This window comes from Talpa occidentalis, unplaced genomic scaffold (assembly GCF_014898055.3).
Source record: "Talpa occidentalis isolate TD23 unplaced genomic scaffold, MPIMG_talOcc4v2.1 talOcc4.6, whole genome shotgun sequence".
Classification (NCBI taxonomy): domain Eukaryota; kingdom Metazoa; phylum Chordata; class Mammalia; order Eulipotyphla; family Talpidae; genus Talpa; species Talpa occidentalis.
In genome coordinates, this window is record NW_023604972.1 from 37,626,840 (window position 1) to 37,649,264 (window position 22,425).

Sequence of the window (22,425 nt, forward strand, 5' to 3'; positions counted from 1 at the left end):
CTACTCTTCGCAGCTCCCCCGCCCTCTGCTGCTCGCAGTCTCGCCAGCGAGAATCTACTGTAAGTGTGAGTTGCTTAGACGAAGTAACACACCCACGGAGGGAAGTAATCTGGAGGCTGCCGTGGTGAATGTTGCCTAGCGGTCTCCCGGAAAAGCGCGTCTTCCTCCCCTGATAATTAGGGCGAAGAACGCTCCTGACGACGCCTGCAGGAGTGGAGCTCCCGGGAGGTGGAAGGGGAATCTGCCCGAGCTCCAGCGGCAGTCTTTAGAGAAGCAGGTCCCTCGCTTTGGCATATTGCCTGCTGCCCATCACTGGCTGGTGGCATCAACAACCTTGTCGTCACATACACTCGCACACGCAAGCTGTGCGGGTCCGTGGCTAGTTTGCTAAACACCCACAGCTCTCGCTGCTGCTGACCCTTTCCATTACTTTAGCAGCTGGAATGAAATAATTAGTCAATATTTTCTTTAGGAGTAAACTGTAAAATTTCTCAATTTGGATATGGGAGCTTTGATTGCGATTTCACAAAGTCAAAGGATTTGAGTATTGATGTATTGATATTTGCAGGACGCTAGATGCTTTAGGACGTGATGGTTTGATTAATTTCATTGAGGAATGTTTTAGTATTTTAGCAATTATATAATATGCAGATACATGCTAGTGAAATTAGCACCGGTCACATAATTTCAGCGGTTTGTTTTTTTTTTTTAATAACTTCTTAGGTTGTGCTATATCGAGAGATTTGCAGGTAATTAAGAAAAAAACAGTTGAAAGCAATTCACTGTACGCTTCACCTCTAGTATATCTTTTCTTGTTTTCATATTTTTCTTCAGTTTTCTCATTCAGTCTTTCAAAGAGACATCTGAAGGGCAATTTTAATATACTGGCATTAAAAAAGGCTGAGAAGAAACCATCCATAAAAAAGTGTTGATTTTAGAAGAAAGGTGTCTTGTTTAATTTGGTATGTAGTAACCACTATAAAGACTGGGGTAGCATTCACACCTAATAAAAGCAAGTCAGCTTTTTGACTTGCCTATAGCCCTGTTTGTCTTCACAACAAATTTCTCATAATCTTCAACTGATGACATTTGGTTTTCGTTCAAATATTTGCAATAAAGATGAAAGAATAAATCAGCAGTGATGCAATTTTGTAAAGAGGTGGAAGCTCATCTCTGATTTTTTTTTTTTCCTGAAATGTTTGGCACCAGAAATCTAAAAGCAGCTTCTTTCTATTATAATGTGCTCCAAATGCATGAAGCAAATTTAGAGGAATGGCAGTGAAGCAGTTTTTCAGTTTGGCAAAAAGCCTCACAATGAAATGCTAAGTTAGAATTTATGTTTCTATTTGAAAACGTTTCAAAATGTAAGCTCCTCCCCCACAATTTATAGTTGAGTTACTGAAAAATATCTAAACAGAATATCAACTAAGTTATCTAAAATCTAGAAATAAATAATAATGCTAATAGGAGAAACAGGCAATTTAATGGGGTTTTGAGATAGTTGCTTCACTTGTACAGGCCGCCATATCCTTATCAGTAAACTGAGCAATTTGGACATAGTTTCAAACTCCTTCTTTTCCATATTCCTTGCAAGCCTATGTTACTGTTTCTGTTCATCTAGCCCCCATTTGTTTACTATATACTTCAAAACTACTAAGTTTCTTCAAACTCACATTTAAATCCCTCTAAAGTAAAGGATTTAAACAAGTTTCCTATTTTATTTTACAGTAGCACTTTAAATTCAATATTCCTTAAATTGTCTCATATCAATCTGGGTTTATGTCTGTCACTCCATTCTATACAAGTTACAACCTCTAAAAATATTTCATACACACGCACACATCTCATCTAGATCCTGCCTAGTGTCCTAAGAGAATCGTATATTCAATACTGTTTTCCCAAAAAATAATTTGGTTCTCCGGAAGTATCCATAGTTTATAGTTGATGTCAATCAAAACAATGCAATGGTTTCTGAATGAAAAATTGGAACAAATTAATAACTATGCTTACACAAATATGTGTTTGTTAAAGAAAACCTGAGATACTGGTCACTATGGTGAGTAATTACGTTATCTCCTACTCAAGATAGCTAATTGAAAATACAGGAAACAAAGTCCTTTGCATTCTCCACATTAAATAACAATGATCTTTGTCATGGTTGTATAATAATACTTATTACATAGCATTGAAGAATGAACAGATGTCAAATGAAGCACCAAGGACAGTATTAAAAGTCATTTTTGGTCTAATATGAATTAATCAGCAATGGCAAGTAAGGATAGTTTGACTTGATCTTCAGTCTTAAAAGATAGCTTTTATTGGGCCATGTTTTGATTTTATGGCATATTAGTGCTTTTAGAATACTTACATTAGACCATGGTATTGTATGAAAGCTATATTTGTCTTTTTCCTTCATACATACTGTTTTGCTGCATTCATTGTACATCAAGAGAAACAACCATAATAAGCAGACTTTCTAGTATTTACTGAAGGTTTGGATGTGTGAAGATTCATGTGATGTTTAATATTAATTATTTTAGTCAATGATAACACTTCATCTATGATGTTGGTTATAATTATTAGCCTGAAGTTAATGATGAGAAGACTGAGGAAATTAGGTTAAGTGGCAGAGTCATCTCACATCTTTGTGAGAAATGGGAATTTTAACATTTAACATTTGACTCTATTTGAGAAAAATATAGCAGGAGCAACAAAAACACTTCGATAAACACTTGGTCAAAATAAGAAAAAAGAGGACTACTCAAAATTTTTGCACTAATGGGAGCAATTAACAGAGGAGCATATTCCAATTTTCAGGTTTATTTAAGTCAAAAGCAATTAACCAAATCATATAAAATATGTCAGATGAATGAATAGGATAAAATAAGAAGCAAAAATGTCTAAATATACATTACTTAGAGGAAAAAACCTATCTCATGTACACAAAAACGTACCATTTTTTGTACAATGGAGAACATGATACAATTCAGAAAATAACAAGATTGAAGTCTGTGATCAAATAATATTAGCAAAAACAAATGGCAGAAAGCCCATGTAAACTATGTAGAAAGATAAATAAGTCTTTATATAGAAAGTTTAAATAAAAACTCCATAAATGAAAGATCATTTTTTCTAAAATGCTATATACTTAGCAATTTTTTACATAATTCTTTTAGCTGTTGTGCCACTTAGCCACAGTCTTTGGAAGAATTTGGAGGAAAAATCAAAAGCAAAGCAAGAATATTGTCTCATGGTAAATTTTAGATATGAAATTATAAGATAACTCAGTAAAATTATAAGCTACTCAAAGGAAGTTCACTTTTCAGGTCCATGATTTACAAAAGAGTATAGATATTATGTTAATTATTTTGATCTGAAAGGTAAAGACTGACTAAAATATACTTAAGCAATCGATAAGTCTTGAATTTCGCATCCCAAATAATGTCAGTATATTCATTATTTATGATACATTTTAATTTATTAACATAAAGCATAAATATTTTAAAATTTGGTGGTAACTATTTTGTTTTATTAAGAATTTTTCTAAGGTCTTATAATTCCTTTTCTCTGCTAATCATCCACATTTTTACCTATTACTTTTAGATTTAATTTTATTTAAAGTTAACTATCAAGTGTTTAACATAAAAAATCAATTTTAATAAATTAATGAGGGCTTAAATATATTAATTATTTCATGACTTAATTAAAAATATTACTTATCAGAAACTTCACTTATTAAACATGTTTATATCATAATCAGCCATTATGTTTTATCTCTTTCCTAGTAATATTGAAAACAGAATAAAATTCTCCATTTTCCTGAGTATTAATACTAAGATTTTAGGGCCTCCCTGGTGGCGCAGCGGTTGAGCGCTGGGCTGCGAAGCTGCCCGCAGCCTCTGCAGTGCTGGTTTGATTTCTGGCCACCCGGCGAGGGTCCCACAAGGTGCGTAGACCTCTCCTGCCGCCCACTGCTCCCCTCGGCAGTGTACTTCATCAGTCTGTCTGTACTGTTCCCCGGTCTGGCTCTGGTGAATTCTCTCACCCTCCAGTGCTTCTGACTGTACCCTGGGCTTGCATAAATAAATAAATAAATCTTTGGAAAAAAAAAAAAAAAAACAAGATTTTAGCATAGAATAAGGAGCAAGATAGTTAAATAAATCACAGTGAACAAATTTTTATTGGTGGTGGTGATTGGATTATTTTCTAATCATTCTTTTTTAAATATTTATTTTTATTTTTATTTATTTATGCATACAAGACCTGGGGTAAAGGCGAGAGGTGCCTGGGATGAGAGGATTCACTAGCAAAGCAGAGTGGGGAGCAGAACAGGCAGATTGACTGAAATATACTGCTGAGGAGAGCAGCGGTCGAGTCAGGAGAGGTCTGCTGCACCACGTATGTCAGCTCCCTGGCTGGAGATGGAGCTCATGCTACAGTGGCTGGTGATACCTTGATAGTTTGATAGTGCTGCGACTTTAACCCCTGAGCCACCAGGGAGGTCCTATTTTCTAATCATTATTATATCCATGTGCTAGAATCACCAATATTGTAGTGAGTGTGAGAATAAGGCTACTGTAGTTCATCAACAGTCAAATTGACCTGCCAGGAACTTCTTTGATTGTTGTTGCCTCCAGCATTTTGGACAATCAGTATCATATGAAGAAGTGAACAACAAAAGAAGCAGGAAAAATATGTTCAAAAGAGTCACAAGGTTGAAGTGATACACTATGATAGTGACTTAGTTCAATTAAAATTCCATTTAATTGTCACTTACTTTGAAGATTCTAGAAGCATATCTGATCATATGCAACAAGTAAGCTATAATATTTTTCATATTCAGAGGAAAGTTTTTATTAAACTCAATGTATATACTCACTTGAAATTAATAAATAACCTATTTATACAAGACCATGTTTTGTAACATAACTAAGTATAGTGTGCTAGAGGGAAAACTGATAAATTTGCTCTATGATATAAATAAAAAAGGAGCACATAGATAATCAGACTTTCGATGCCACTGCTGAATGTCCATGGAATAGAATACTAGGTGATAGTTAGCAATACTGGTGTCATGCACTGTCATAACCTGCTGGTGAAAATTGGATGAGGAACATCTTCTGTAGGGCAGTTTCAGAACATCAAATATCTTTAAAATAAAGATAACTTTATATCCAGTAGTATTATTTTTAAAAAGCAAGCACATAAATTAAAGTAATCTAAAATGTTAAACATAATTATATTTTAATATTTTGTTTCTCATATTTTATATATTTTTATGTACATATTTTTTAATTGAGGTAATATTGGATTACACTGTCGTTGGTATTTTGGAAGTTCAGTACCTCCCTCAGGTATTATCACTATAGTTCACCTGCCACTCATAGTTCAACCTGTAGTCCATGGTGATATTTTTAATAAATAGAATGCAGACATAATCTAATGTTCAATAAGAAGTGTTAGCCACATCTATCTTCTATCTATCTATCTAGATATCTATCTATCTAGCTATCTATCTATCTATCATTCTAAAACCACCATTGGAGTTATTTAAATGTGTGACAGAATATTTGTCTTAAAATATTAAATTATAAAGACAATACAAAATGAAAAAAATTAATTTGAATGCAGTGTGCCATTAATGACATTGGTATATAAGTGGTGGGAAAATTTGGGTTTATTTTCTAGTTTGTATATTTGTATTTTCCACAAACAAAATTTACTTCTGCAACAATAGAAAAATGGAAATTAAAAAAAAAACCTAGAACAAAAGTTGTGCACACACACACACACACACACACACAGAGTATAAAAAAATATAGAGAAGAAAGGAGAAAGGAAGAGACAGAGAAAGTTGAAAATGTTGATAATGAGTAACCATATTTTACCATAAATAAGTGAAATACAATTCTTTCAAATAGCCCCTGCCCTATTTTATGTTATTTTTTCCCTCACTACCAACCTTTGTGTCTTTTCCTCCCTTTCCTCCCCTGCTCCCTTTTAACCTCAGTCTTCAGGATGTTTATTGATGTTTACTGTGTTTTTGTTTTTTTTTTAAGATTTATTTTACTTATCCATACAAGAGCTGGGATACAGGCCAGAGGTTTGGGGGGGTGAGAGGATTCACCAGAGACAGAGTGGGGAACAGAACAGGCAGAATGATTGAAATACACTGCTGAGAGGAGCAGCGGGCGAGTCAGGAGAGGTCTGCTGTGCCATGTGGGTTGCTCCCTGGCCAGCCGGGGGTGGCCAGGGTATCGAAGTTGTGCTGCAGAGGCTAAGGACAGCTTCACAGGTTGCGTTTTAACCCCTTGCACCACCAGGGAAGCCCCCTGTCTACTGGTTTTTGAAAGTGTTTTATGTTTTCAAATCTTCTACCTTGTGAATGTTCAATATTTGCTTTTATCATTCTGACTTGCTTTGTTGCACATAATTATCTCACATTCCCTCCACAGTATGTGTATACCATATTTTCTTGATCCACTCAGCCATTGAAGGAGATTTAGATTGCTTCCATGTTCTAGCTATTTAAAATAATGCTGCTATAAATATTATGAACTATGTTTTGTTGTTGTTGATGGATTCATATTGTGCTCAAGAGTAGGACTGCTGGTTTTTACATTATTACCATTTTCATTTTTATTTTTTAAGATTTATTTTATTTATGCATATAAGAGCTGGGGTGTAGGCCAGAAGTTGCGGGGGGTGGGGGTGTGAGAGAAGTCACCATAGACAGACTGGGGAGCGGAAAGGGTGGCTTGACTGAAATACAATGCTGAGGGGGGCAGTGGGAGAAACAGGAGAGGTCTGCTGCACCATATGTGGGTTAGCTCCCTGCCTGGGAATTGCAGTGACTGCCAATAGCTTCAGAGTACTGAGACTTAACGCCTTGTGCCACTTTTTTTTTTTTTTTTTTTTTTTTGGTGGGACCCTCGCCCACTGTGCCACCAGGGGAGGCCCCCTTCCATATTTTTTTCAAAGATAAATCCAGATTTCTTTCTTGTGTAAAATTGGTTTCACCACTTCACTTTGTATATATAACACGTATATGTATGGAGAGAGAGTGAGAAAGAGAAAGAGAAAGAGAGAGATACAATGAGATTTTCTTTATTAAGCATAATTTCCTTGTGGTTCATACAGATTGTTGGTATAGTAATAGCTCATTCCTTTTTTATTTGCTGAGAAGTATTTCATAATATGGATATACCACAATTTTTTTTTTTAAGATTTATTTATTTTTATACAAGAGCTGGGGTCAGGCCAGAGGAGCAGGAGAGTGAAAGGATTCACCAGAGACAGAGCAGGGAGAAGAACAGGCAGATTGACTGAAATACACTGCTGAGGGGAGCAGGGTGCAGGACAGGAGAGGTCTGCGCGCCATGTGAGATTTTCCCCAGCTGGCTGGGATTGAATCCGCACCTTGGAGCCTGCGGACAGCTTCACAGCAAGGCACTCAACCCGCTGCACCACCAGGGAGGCCCCCAATTGTTTTTTTTTAACCATTTACTCATAAAGGACATTTGGGTGGTTTCCAACTTTGGACTATTACACATAAAGTTGTGATTAACATTCATGTGCAAGTGCCTGTGTGAAACTAAGTTCAATAAGTTTCATATCTTCTGAGTATATGCCTAAGAGTACATGATCAATCAATTATCATCATTAATTTTAAATGATATGTGGTTTAGGTCATTTTCATTATACTCTAACTTATCCAGTAAAAATAGAATGAATCAGTCAATTGTATAATAAATTTCTTTAAAAAGGAAATATTGGGGGGGCCTCCCCAGTGGCGCAGCGGGTTGAGCACAGTGCTGTGAAGCTGTCTGCAGCCGCAGGGCGGGTTTGATTCCCAGCCTGGGAGATTACCACATGGCGTGGCAGACCTCTCCTGTCACGCCCACTGCTCCCCTCAGCAGTGTATTTTGGTCAGTCTATCTATTCTGCTCCCAGCTCTGTCTCTGGTGAATCCTCTCACCCTCCCATGCCTCTGACCTATAACCCTGCTCTCGTATAAAAATAAATTTTGTAAAGTCAAAGATTAAAAAAAAGAAAAAATATTGGGACACACAGAAATATTCAATATGTACACAAAGCAGCAAATGGAAAATCCAATGAAATATTGGCAAAAAGGGGACACTTGAAAGGGAAAATTCAAGAATTCAAATGAGTATTTTTGTACATTAATTCTGAAATGACATGTTTCTTTATTTAGACTTTTTTTTTAATAGTAGAAAACTAACTATACACATGAAATAATAGCACACAAACATTTATCTCCTTGATTTACTCCAAAGATGTTACTCAACCTCATTCTCCCTCTTTGAAAAAAAAAAAAATGTTTTAGTCTCTTAACACATATATTCTGGTACCCAAATAAGTAACTCATATCACTTCATCCCAAACTGACATTTCAAAAGATGAGTTCAAATACATTTGCAGAGATATTTTTGAGTTCATTCAAGCTGAGCAGTACTTCTTATCTTTTGAAATGTCAGGCGGCTAGTCTGAGGAAAATGGAAACAGATCTCTTTTAAACATCATCACACATGTGGGCATCGGATTTTGACTTGATTTCTCCAAGCACTCCGTGGGAAATATATCATACTTATGTGCAAAGGTCTTTCTTTTTCTGAAAAAAAGTGAAAGAAAAAACTTTGAAAAAGCAAAAATAATCCATCCTAATTAATCTATGTTGGGAGGTTTACTTGAAGATTCTTTTATCTATTTTCCTATTTTTGATTTTTTAATCACTTTAAATGTTTTAAGACTGTTATCATGCAGTAATGTACTATGAAAATCGTATAACTCTATGGTGTAGAACAAGCATTTTAATAGGATATTGGAACCCTAACTTTGACATTGAAATATTAAAACCAAAATATTGCAAGGAACCACATTAAAAGATTCTTGTGACCTTAGTCCCACATGAATAAGTGTTTGCACTTCCGTATTTGCTTAAAATCATTAAAAAATGCTGATGGATATATCCATTAAATAAAGATAGAATCAATACGTGCAACTAGTTTATGTTGTCTCTGAAACTCTACAATATTAGTAATGAAGAGATTTTTAAAACAAATGCACTCTTTAAAGTTAAGAGAACGGGAAAGGAGACAAAAATATGTGGGTAGCTGGACAGCAAACAGATGAATGATAATCTAAGAGACCCGAGAACTTTGAATCCCAAATCAATATGTAAAAGAACTAACTAATTAGGGACATGTTTTTGTTTTTTTGTTTTTGTTTTTTTAACCAGGAATACATAAAAGCCTCTGAAATGTGAAACATTACGCAACTCTTATAGTAGAATAATGGAATAAAAATATGATTTGATAGAAAATGTGTTTTAAAAATAACTGTATTCCGGGCCTCCCCGGTGGCGCTGCGGTTAAGCGCTGGGTTGCAGAGCTGCCCGCAGCCTCTGCGGCGCCGGTTCGATCCCCGGCTGCTCCCTGGCCACCAGAGGAGGGTCCCACATGGCGCGCAGACCTCTCCTGCCGCCCGCTGCTCCCCTCAGTACTTCGGTCCTTCTGCCTGCTCTGCTCCCCGCTCTGGCTCTGGTGAATTCTCTCACCCTCCCACGCTTCTGACTGTACCCAGTGCATGTATAAACAAAACAAACAAACAAACAAATAAATAAATAAATAAATAAAACATGCCTCTATTTAAAAAAAAAAAAAAAAATAACTGTATTCCCAGATCCTGTTCTTCAATCTATGCAGTTAAGTAGATTGTATTTTTCTTTACATAACTCAAATGTGGAATTTTATTCTCTGAAAGAAAGTTAATAAGAAGATTTCTGTTCTAGTTTATGTATGACAGAATAAAGATAAGAATAATGTCCTGATTATTATATGTTGTATTAGTTTTCTATTCCTTTGAAATATATTATCCCAGGGCCTCCCTGGTGGTGCAAAGGGTTAAGATGCAACCTATGAAGCTATCCACAGCCACTGCAGCAAGGGTTTGATCCCTGGCCAGGGAGCTACCCACATGGCTCAGCAGACTTCTCCTGACTCACCTGCTGCTCCCCTCAGCAGTATATTTCAGTAAATCTACCTTTTCTGCTCCCCACTCTGTCTCTGGTGAATCCTCTCAACCTTCACACCTCTGGCCTGTACCCCAGTTCTTGTATGCATATATAAACAGATAAATATTTTTTTAAAAAAGTAAATATATTACCCACGAGCTTACTTGATTGAAATAACATGACTAACCTAACAATTTCTGTATATCTGAAAAGTAAGAATAGTATAACTGGATTCTGTGGTTCCTCGGGGGCTAAAAATCAAGGTAAGGATGGAATCATAGTCATCTCAATGTTCAGCTGGCCAAAGAGTTACTTAATTGTGTTGTGGGCAAGAATCAGCTCAATGTATGCTCCTAGTCAGAGGTTATCCTCAGATTCCTGACATGTGAGTCTCCTAAACGTTATACCATTATAACATTATGCTTAATCAAAATAAGGAATTCAAGAAAATGAAAGTGTATGTGAGACAATAAATAAAATCTTTTACAACCTAAGTTCCCAAATTCTATTACCTTTGCTGATTCAATTCATTAGCAGTAAGTCACTAGGACATTGAAGGATTGTTAAGTGAAAGACGAATATTTTCATCTTAACTTGATAACCCAATTTGTTCTCTATAAGGTCTGTAAAGTTTTTCGACGGCAATATTCAAAATTTGTCAAAAGATGGAATATTGTTGTGTCTCCCCTCAAAGGAAGTAGCTCTCCTTTGACAACAGCTTTCTCAGTAGGCTGTTCATTTACTTTATTGTTAAATTTCTATAGTGCTTTTCCTCTAAGGAGTTCATGGGGTTTCATTTTTTTTCTATTTCTTTTCTATGCAACAATAAATGCAGGAGGACAGTGAAGCAAAGTCAATAGAGATTTAATAGAAAAATGATTGCAATTCTAAACTGTTATGCCCAGCAAGATTTTGTTCATGTGTGAAGGAAACACTCTAAGTCCTGTATAACTTCAAAAGAATAACACCCAAATATACTTTCTCAAAAAATTTCCACAAGAATTTTTCCATATCACCAGGCAATGAACACAATACGAGCTGAGATATGGAGTCGTTATGAACATTCAAAATTTAAAAACAAAAATAATTATATAACACCACTGAAGTATATGAGAAAGTGTAGGGTGTTAGTGCACATAAAAAACTGCTGTTATAATTCCTATGCAGAACATTTCTAAAAAAATCTTGAAAGATAAATTCACTTACTAAAATGTGGTGATTGTGACCTTCACAATATGGTAAATGAAATAAAAAATATTTAGAAAGTAAGGAAAATGAGTAAGAGACTCTAAAAAAAAGTTTAACTTGGGCCTCCCCGGTGGCACAGCGGTTGAGCGCTGGGTTTCGAAGCTGCCCTCAGCCTCCACAGGACCAATTCCATTCCCTGCCGCTGGGCGAGGGTCCCACATGGTGCACAGACCTCTCCTGCAGCACCCGCTGCTCCCCTCAGCAGTGTATCGTCAGTCTGCCTGTTCTGCTCCCAGCTCTGGCTCTGGTGAATTCTCTCATCCTCCGGCACTTCTGACTGTAACCAGTGCTTGTATAAATAAATAAATAAACAAACAAACAAACAAATAAATAAATCTTAAAAAAAATTTTATCAAAAAAAGTTTAACTTATTTATTTTTTAAAAATTGAGATAACACTGTTAAAAAAAATTGAGATAGCACTGTTTACAGCATTGTCTATGATTTAAAAGTATAGGATCAGCTTCTTCAGGTGTTTATACCACATCACGCACACCACCAAAACATCCATACACTTCCACCATAGTCCATGGTGCTCCCCGCGCCCCCCTCCTGCCTTAACCTTCTCTTTCCTCTTCCCCTCTAGTAACCTCAGTTCTGCAATCAGATTTATGAGGTTTGTAAAGGGTCAGCTAAGTCAAAACAATAAAAAGTCATATTAATGTAACTAGTATTTTTGTAACTGTCAAATTTGAATTGAAATTAGCACCCTAACTTTTAAATCACTGCAGAAAGAAATGTCAATAAAACAAAGGATAAAAGAAAAGTGACATAAAAAAATCACAAAGTAAAAGTATGCAATGCATCATAATAATATTATGGAAATAAATATGAGCAGCTTAAATTTCTTGACAAAAAGTTAAGATATGCAAGGATTACTGGGTTCCTGGATGACCTCTTATAGAAAATTCCCTATCAAATTATCTAAACCTCCTCCACTTAAGTGATAAGAAAGTTTGAAAATGATTTAGATAGTATTTGAAATGATGGAAAGAAAAGACAAGATGTTCTTAACAACAGAACATGATACAATATCCTCTTTACTTCTTTGTGTGTGAATTTCTTCTCACTCTATCATGATGTGCTCAAATATCATTTCTTATTCAAATATTTACTAATAGGCCACAAAATTACAGAATCAATAACTCTATTGCCTTGAATTTTTGTTTTATTTTCAAGATAACATTTAGATTTGGTGATACAATGATTCTTGTACTACATGGCATCTCTAGTGGCAGAAAATATGCACTAGTAATTTTTGTTGCCATTGTCTAAAATAATCTGAGATGCAGATATATTCAAACCATGTTTATGAATTAAGTTAAATTGATTTTTTATGTTCTCAGTCTCATTATTCCTAGATAAGAACTTTTCATGAGTATCATGCTTTGTGAATCTATGATAACCACCCTATGTTAGAAGTATATCTAAATCATATACTCTTGAAATAATTTGGAATGTTTCTAAACCCTAAATTCATGGTATATTTACTTATAAAATGCTAAAAATAAAATGCTGACTTTTAAGTATCTTTGCAATTATAAAACATACAAATTTTCACTTTAGTAATACAATATATAATAATATAATAATGGATTTGGTAAATAAATGCATATTGCATTTCCCCCTCTACTCACTTTGTCTCATCTTCTTACCAAATAGTCTTTAATTGACTCTATCTTGGAATAGTAGCAAAATTGAAAAAGACACAATTTGAGATAAACTGCTTTAATCCTTAGTATTACCTTGAGGTAATATGGTTTAAGTATTTCCTTAAAGTCACTATGATACAGAGCATTACATTTAGATTAGTACTTGAACCTGAGTATATTTGGAATTTTTTGTGTGTTTTTTTCAAGTGGAATGTGTTTTTTTTTTTTCTTCTGACTTAATAATTTTTGACAGTATCCTGGGTATTTATTTTAAATGAAAGCTTAAATTAAAAACAAAACACAAGTCTATCTTAGTTATGAGCAACTAAAAACAGTTTTATTATTTTATTTGAGTGAAATGAAGTTAACTTTTAGTTAATAACATATTTTATAAAGCCATGCATTAAATTCTAATGAAATTGTATGCATGTATATAATTAACATTTTAATTTGCATCCAACTTTTGGCAAAATTGCTGCTTGCAAGTGTAGCTGAAAAAAATCAATGCCTAATGAATTACCACTTTCATAATTTTTACAATACTTTTCTATAACTATTTCTAGGACTGAGTTTTTCATTGTTTTCAAGTCACTTTCAGCCTCAACTTTATAGTCCAGTCTGCTCACATCAGCCCTATCTTAAGAATTGCTAATTACTGCAGACACATTAATTTATTCATTCCCTTTTTTTTACAGGTATTTAGGTGTTCTATGTTCTGTGAATTTTGCTTTGAATTGTACAGCACTTTTTGTCTTCCTGTCTAGATTACAGTTTTCAGATCTGAAATAAGGAATTCGATTAGAAGACATTAGGTGCCCACCGAACACATTAAGTACTGATATTTCAATTCATATTAAGTACCTATAGGAAATTAAGTACCTATAATCTGGCCAACAATGAAATGAAAATATTAATTGCTCTATGTTTGTTAACCTGTTGCAAATGAATTAATGCTAATGTTATACTGAATTGAACAACTGCCCAACATAGACACACACAAAAATCTTAAATACAAACTCTATCTGTGAGGAATTTGACTGTGACCAACTTGCTCATGGGTAAAGATTTGCTTATTTGTTTCTGCAGAGGCCTATACTTCTCTGATAAGAAAGCCAGATTGAGACAAAGATGTGTGTAGTAAATAACTGTAATGCGACCATCCCAAACTGGGTAGGTTCATCACTGGTTCAAGCAGCTGTGTTGGTGTTCTGGCCATTTTCATATTCTCCACCAAACGCCGCAGCACTCGGCCACACTCCACCGCACTACTCCCTCATCCCACAGCTCGAGGACCTTGTCCACCTCCTGTGCTCCTACAGCATCTTTAGCTCTTCCCGCAAATCCTAGACTTTGGTCACCTCCTGTGCTGCCTTGGCGCCTCCAGTGTTTTCACACTGTGGCTCATGGTCTGCTACTCCTCAATCCCTCCTGAGGTTTTCGGAGAGCTCCACATCCATCTGCACTGGATCCATCTTGGCGACTTACGCCAGTCCTAGTGGCAGGCTAGGCACACAGCTGGTTTTCTATGATCCTAGCAGACCAGATAAAAGAGATACCATGAGCTTTTACATGTAGTGCATCAACCAGGTACACGGCAGGCAGGGGTACCAGGGGGGTGGGCCAGGAGGCTTGTAGGCCTCCAGGCCCCCAGCAAGTCTTCACTCTGGGCTTCTCTGGCCTTCTTTCTCCCCTTCTCTCTCTCTCTCTCCTCTCCTGGCTCTGCTTCTCTTGGTGGATATAGCAATACTGCAGCCATGGCCCACAGAAGTAAACAACACAACTGAAAATAGCAATGTAACAAAATGCAAGCCCCCACTATCAGGCATGCAATGCTAATGGCAGGAGAGCAGAAAAGCTTGAAAATCATTTACCTACAATGACTTAAATATTTTGGAAGTTCTGTTGGAATTTACATTGACTAAATGTGATGCTGGGAAACTTGTGTCTAATTACACACATTTTTCCAATCTTTGTATTTTGCTGTTAAAAATATCATTGTCTTTAATTATTTACACATAAATTATCTGAAAATCAATATCCTCTAAACAATTCACTACCCATATAGAACAGTATAATTTATGTTGTTCTAAGTGTTATTGGTATCTAGGGTAATATCCCAGACCTTCACTGCTTCTTATATTTTCCCATTTCATGTAAAACACAGAAATAAAATAAATTTGTTAAAAATTTTAGACAGTTACTGAGCTACTATTCTTTCTTTCATGCAGATAGCATATAGATCATGAAGGTGAAATAATGTATATATTATATCATACAGATCATAAAGATAAGAAAATGAACGGAAGCATTTAGATTTCATATGAAACCAGTTATTTCACACATGTAGGTTTATTTACTGTTGTGCTTGATGCAATATACATAATTCTGTATATTTTCTCATAAATCAGAAGAATTGCTACCTAATGGCTTGTGTTTTTAAGGATAATCTTCTATGTCAAAGTGAATTTTGTAACAATTGTTTTATTATAGTTGGTATTATCACTACTAATGCTGCTAGTATGTAGATATTTAGGGCATAAGAAAATTGCCCAATATTTCATGGTCATTATAAACCACAGACCATAGGTCAAATTATTAAGACCATATATGATTCTAGTATGCATCATGAATATGTTTACAACTTTTACATTATCTTAAAGGAAAGTAATTTTATATTTAATGACTTTCTTTCAAATAGTTGCAATACCAAATTGCTATTCTCATAACATCCCTGCTTAAAAGTAAAAGATATTAATCTCTCTTTGTTACTAATTGGTATAAAAAAAGTTTTTCAATAAATCAAAATGGCACAGATGCATATACATATCACATTTCAGAATGAGGACATAATGAAACAGCATTATGCACTTAGGGAACGTGAAAAAAATAAATGATTAAAAATAATCCCATAAATGAAATGCCGTTGTCTACTCCAGTATACATGAGTTGATATGCATACACATACTGATATATACTATAATATACACTGTGAGTAAACTTTTCTAATTTCTAGGAAACTAGAACATATGAAAATCTACTTGAAACATAATATTTTAATAAAAGCAATTTTTGTTTTGAATACTTTACCCTATTGATGTTTACCAAAAATCTTTTTGATGATTATAATTTTTTTAAGATTTATTTATTTATGCATACAAGAGCTGGGGCACAGGCCAGAGATGCAGGGAGTGAGAGGATCCACCAGAGACAGAATGGGGAACAGAACGGGCAGACTGACTGCAATACACTGCTGAGAGGAGCAGCGGGCAAGACAGGAGAGGTCTGCTGCGCCATGTGAGTTTCTCCCTGGCAGGCCGGGGATTGAACGAGTGCTGCAGAGGCAGTGGATTGCTTCATAGTGCAGTGCTTAACCCCTTGCACCACCAGGGAGGCCCCCGATGATTATAATTTTTAATATTTCATATAAATGTTAAAATAAGAGATAATATCTATGATACTGAATTTTTGTGTTTCCTATGTGCTATTTATTTATATATGTGCTCTTATTCTTTCTAATATATAGAATCCTTTTGAGGATATTTCCTTTATGTTATCTACTTATATTTAATGTATAGTTCAGACTGTATTTTCTCAGGTTGCTTTATTTTATTTCCTGGTCATATTGTTAGGGGGAAAGTATGTCCTGAGCAAATTCCATACAGGCTTTGTGGACTCTACCCCCACTCCATCAAGACACTGGGAACTGCAAATCCCATGATCACCAAAGGGAAGTTTGCCAGGACCTGAGGGTGGAGGTGGAGTTAAGCAGCTATGTTCTCTGTTTGAGTATTTAACCAGCCATGTGGCTAGTGTGGGGAGTGGGGAGGGTGCTATCTTGGCCTGACAGCAACAGCACATGGTTTTTGCCAGCTCAGGTAGGATGCATTTTCTAACTTATCTCCCCCTTTTTATCCCTGAGTTATTCATTTCCCCTTCCCTTGTAAATAAACCTTTTATTAACCTTTTGTGTGTGCCTGCAGTTTAGCATTAATAAGTTCCCTTTAAGTGCGCACAGGCAAGGACCCACAGTCAGGCAACCCGTTTTATATCAGGGTTGCTCTGTAACAGTATGACCAGATTATGTTTTCCAGGATCCATTTCAGTGATGTGTGGCCTTTTGACCTGAGCCCGGGTTTTTAAATATGAAGTAATCAGTTCCCTTTCCTTAAATACATAATAAACTTCTTCCAATCCCTAGGCTATGATTTGTCATTAGTTGTCTGAGTGCAGAGGAATTCAAGGACTTAGAGGCAGGCAAAGCCATGATCTGGGAAGAACCTGAAGTGCTGTATGACTGTAGGACAGCACTACAATTATGATGTCAACAGAACATCAAATGTGTAAAACCAGTAAGGTATAGCATTTTGTTAAATAAATTAGTCTATCTGGTTTGTATATCACCTTGTGGGAACCTTTGACCCACAGTTTAATTAACACAGTCTTAACTTAAGTATTCATCATTTCAAACTTCCTTCTTCATTATAAGAAAAATTTTATACCAAATAGGTATTTACTGACTACTTACTTCTAAGTTATTGTTTTAGCTCACTACCCTATTATAATTCTCACTGTGGCTTTAATTCCTCCCACATCGGTTTTATTCACTTCCTTTTTCATAGCTCATCATGGCATTCCTGTGTTTTTCCTATTTCTTTACACAAATCTCAACTTCCTTCCAAATTCTGGTGAAATTCTGTATTCATTCTAAGTGTTTTCTGAGTATTTCTATTTTTTTTTCATCTTAGACCTTCCTCCACACACCTCTGTTCCATCTCCTATTATGCTTTGTCCTTTGCACTGTCCTTCCTATGCTTTTCCCCAATGCACCAATTTCACCCAGTGATTCTGCATTTGTTTACCCATTTTCTTTTTTTTTTTTTTTTTAAAGATTTATTTATTTATTTATTCATACAAGCACTGGGTACAGTCAGAAGCGCGGGAGGGTGAGAGAATTCACCAGAGCCAGAGCGGGGAGCAGAGCAGGCAGAAGGACCGAAGGACACTGCGGAGGGGAGCAGCGGGCGGCAGGAGAGGTCTGCGCGCCATGCGGGACCCTCCTCCGGTGGCCGGGGAGCAGCCGGGGATCGAACCGGCGCTGCAGAGGCTGCGGGCAGCTTCACAAGCCAGAGCTCAACAGCTGCGCCACCAGGGAGGCCCAGTTTACCCATTTTCTTAAAGCTCTCTTACCCTAAAAAAAACCCTCAGTTTTATCTCGCATGTCATATCTCTTAAAAGTCCTCTTAAAAGTCCTCTCAAAAAGGACTTCTCTGTTTACTTATATTTACTTCTCTGTTTACTGCTCTGTTTACTTCTCCCAAGGCTGTTCCTCTTCTTTCCTTATTTTGCATTTTTTTTCCTATTGCTTACAATCTTATGTGACCATTACATTTGTCTTTGTATTTGTTCATTTTCTGTTTGCTCCCCTAGAATGTCGGCCTGCCCAGAGTAACCAAGCAGTCTATTCAGTGGCATAAATCCAACATTGAGAACAGTGTCACCCACATAATTGGGGCTCAATAAACATCTGTTCAATAAAGAGATGAATAAATAAATGGATCAACTCTTTTGAAATGCTATAAAAATGATGATTAAGGGTCTCGCTGGTGGCGCAACGGGTTAAGACACAACCTATGAAGCTGTCCGCAGTCTCTGTAGCACGAGTTTGATCCTCGGGCTGGCCAGGGAGCAACCACATGGCACAGCAGACCTCTCCTGGCTCCTCCACTGCTCCCCTCAGCATTGCACTTCTGTTAATCTGCCAGATCTGTTCCCCACTGTGTCTCTGGTGAATCCTCTCACCCCCCCCACCTCTGTCCTGTATCCCAGCTCTTATATGCATAAATTAATAAATCTAAAAAAAAACAATGATTAATACTAAAGCCTTTAGATAAATTTCACATTTCCTCGGTTGAGCCCCCTACACCTGCCTCCTTGGACACACTCGATCACTAAGTGTGTCACATGGTGTGACTCAAAATTGCCATTAAAAGAAGTTCCAGTGGCAGAGCAGGAATCGTGTCTTTTGATTCAGACCCTGAATGATCATAACAATAACCTACAGACACCATCATATAGATGAAGACTCCATCAAATTTAATAACTAATGGCTCCTTAGTATTTCCTCATTATTTTAATATGTGCTAATATTTTGACTAAATTATAAATGTTTTGAAAGAAAAGAACATTTCTTAACATTATAGTGTGAGGCTGCATTTGCTTAAATATTTCCATTGATTTGCTCACCTTTTGATTTATTTGTTCAGAAAAAAAAATTGCCTAAACTTAAGGTAATATTATTTAAATTTTTACTTAACGTAGAATATGGTTCCTTTATTATATACAATATATGTTCTACATTTTAAGTACTGTTTTCTTTGCCTTTGTTTAATAATGACAGTGTTTCATGTTCAGTGGACAGCAATAAAAAATTACATCCATGACATCCATCTGAAGTGAATACTGCTTAAGTAAATTAATTGAATAAATAAATAACTAAAAGGAATTTTGTCATGTAATTTCTTTCTTTGAGCGACACACCATGTGCCACAAAATGCTGCTACCTTTCTCACATTGGGTGGCCATCATTTATATTTGGACATATTTCTTCTCATGCAAAATGTTCTAAAATAGTTGAAAAGCAGTAAGAAGAATAATTTAACATCATGGTATAATTTATGCAGCACTTCTTTGTAAACAAAGCAAAAGCAGGTTTTCCTCCATTACATCTTATAATCTATAGGGTTTGCATCAAAATGTAGTGCTTCCATTGAGACACAACGCAAAGTTTTCTGAGAGATTGGCCTATTTGAGTTTTTTTGTTGTTGTTGTCTTTTTTAGATATTTTACTTTTGTTTAATTGGAGTACTACTGGTGTTAGTATTTTGTAAATATAAAGATCTCTTATATACCTTTACACTCTGCTTTTGGATTGCAGAATCATGTTCTATTTTATTGGTAGTGATGATTGTTTCTTTACAGTTTTTCCCAGAGAAACACTAATATATTTTAACCATTAAAGATGTTTTTGAATTGTCTCTCCTAGAAGGGAAAAGTGATTATATACTTTCTTAATCTTTGATTTCAGTTATTAACTTCACTTAAATTATTTTGCACTGCATTAGAAACTTGTTCAAATCATATTTTCAAAAGTGTCTTATTTTGCCACTTCCATACTCATATTCTCTTTTATTTCTCTTCACAGCACTATTCTGATAGATATGTAGTAAATGTTTTGTATTCGTAATCTTTTCCCTCCTCCTCTACAGTGATAAGCTTCATAAAACCAGGCACTTTTTTCACTACATTTTAAAAAATTTTATCCCTGTGTCTTTGCATTTCATATGATAAATCAACATTTATTGAATGAATGGGTGACTAGATGGCTGCATTCATGTTTCAATCCTAACTCACTGTGTCCCAGAAGAAGTACTTGGCACAGAAAATTACCTATATTAAATTTACCAATTAATCTTTCAAAAGATTAATCATACTTTGATGCTATTTATTGACAAATTTATAACCCAAAACAAAACGTAGGTTACATATATTAGAAAGAATGAAAAATAAAACCAGAGCATAAATCCACCCACTATTTAATTGTATAATCCTAATACTTAAATATAAATTAAATAATCCTTTTTTCATATATTTTTAAGTCACAAGTCATAGTTTATTCCTGTTCTGTCACATACTTTGCTGGCAAAGATGATTTGAGTTCTCATTTAGAAACACTGAGAACTTATTTTAAAATAGTCTATTTGTTCCTCTCTAGTTAGATGTGTGAGACACAAAAATAGAACACTGTGTGATGGAACAGATGCTGTAGCAATGGTGAGTTTATATGAGGATGCTGATGACAGATGCCACCTTACAGCATTAGCTAATAAAATAAGTATGGGTATTACTACTTACAATTACTCAAAATGAGCTGGTTTATGGAAAACATGAATGCATAATCTTATTCACATGTATTGTAAGTGATCTCATATTATGATATGATAAATATCCTACGTAAATTGAAAAGGAATAAAATAAATTTAATACAAGTGACATGACCACTTCCAATTTTTCTTAGGAAAGTGCTTTGTTCTCTATGGCAAGGAGAGAAAATAAAGATAAAATTTAGTTGGAACAGTTAATTGAAAATATCTAAATTACTTTGAAGATTAATTCAAAGTAATCACTCAAAAATTTCAAGTGAAGATATTACTTATAGCAGTGGTAATTATATTTACTAGGGTTATTTCCATTTTTTAATAGTGAAAGCATATGAACAGTTGAAACCTATTAAAATGAATTAGAAGGAAATATGTTCTTTATAACTAAAATAAATGCATAATTCATTTTATATATTGTTATTTAAATAGTTTTAATATAGTAGTATTTATCATAAGAGGATTTTGAGTTACATATTTAAGGTAATCAAATGCAAAGTCAGTATATTTTGGTTATCTTATGGTACTGTTAGAATCGAATTTGATCAGTTTTTCTTCTATTATTGACTATATCAACAACAAAATTAGTGAACAAGTTAGATTTGCCTTGTTCCATTATGCCAAGTTTAAGTGTTTAAACACAGACTCAGTGGTAAAAACTTGGATACAGGTAATATATGCGGGTGGTGTTCCCAGGAAATGCAGGTAAGAAAGTAGCAACAGTGAAGCAGGCAAGATAAGTTGTGTCAATGGTAGTACTGCTGGAGGATACTGATAAATCAACTTCTAATATCCCTCTGAGAAACCATGAGGACCAGCTTCAGAATCATCCATTCCTCCAGAAGAAAGCAGATCTTGCATTTATTCAAGACTACTCTATTTACTATTGCTTGAGGGCTAACTGAGGGACTTTAACTTCCGCAACTTACAGGCTATCCCTAACTGCGTCCAAACAAGTTATAGAGTTACCAATAAAGTCCTCACCAATACTTATCATATACTCAAAATTTTGTCAATCACCCCTCATTCAAATGTAAGATCTTGTGTTGTGTTATGTATTCTTAGCACACACAAACTCTCACACAAACAGACTCACATGATTATTATAAAGGGGATTGGATGGACCTTTAAGAGGTAATGATTTATTTTAATTGTTTATGCACTGGTACCCCCTAAATTTTTGCTATATAAATGTTCTTTTCATAAAGTTTATCAGGTTTAAATTTATATTAACTTAATTGTCTTGTAGCTCAGTAGCAGAAACTATATTTTTATCTACCAATATAGATTTGAGACTATATTGCTAGTTAGTTTCCTATATTTACTTTGAGACAATTGATTTCTTTTTCTTTTTTCTCTCTCTCTTTTTTTTTTTTATGGTTATGGCAGAGGTCAGGGGGAAAAAGAGAAAAAAAATAACTTGCTACATCTCTTTGGAGCAGAAAAGAATCAGTATAGCTTGAACTGTGTCCAGATCTGCTTTCTGCCATCTCTAGAATACTTGCAATCTAAGCTCAGATAAATGCCACCGAGTGAAGGGAAAAGGTCAGGAGAAAGCT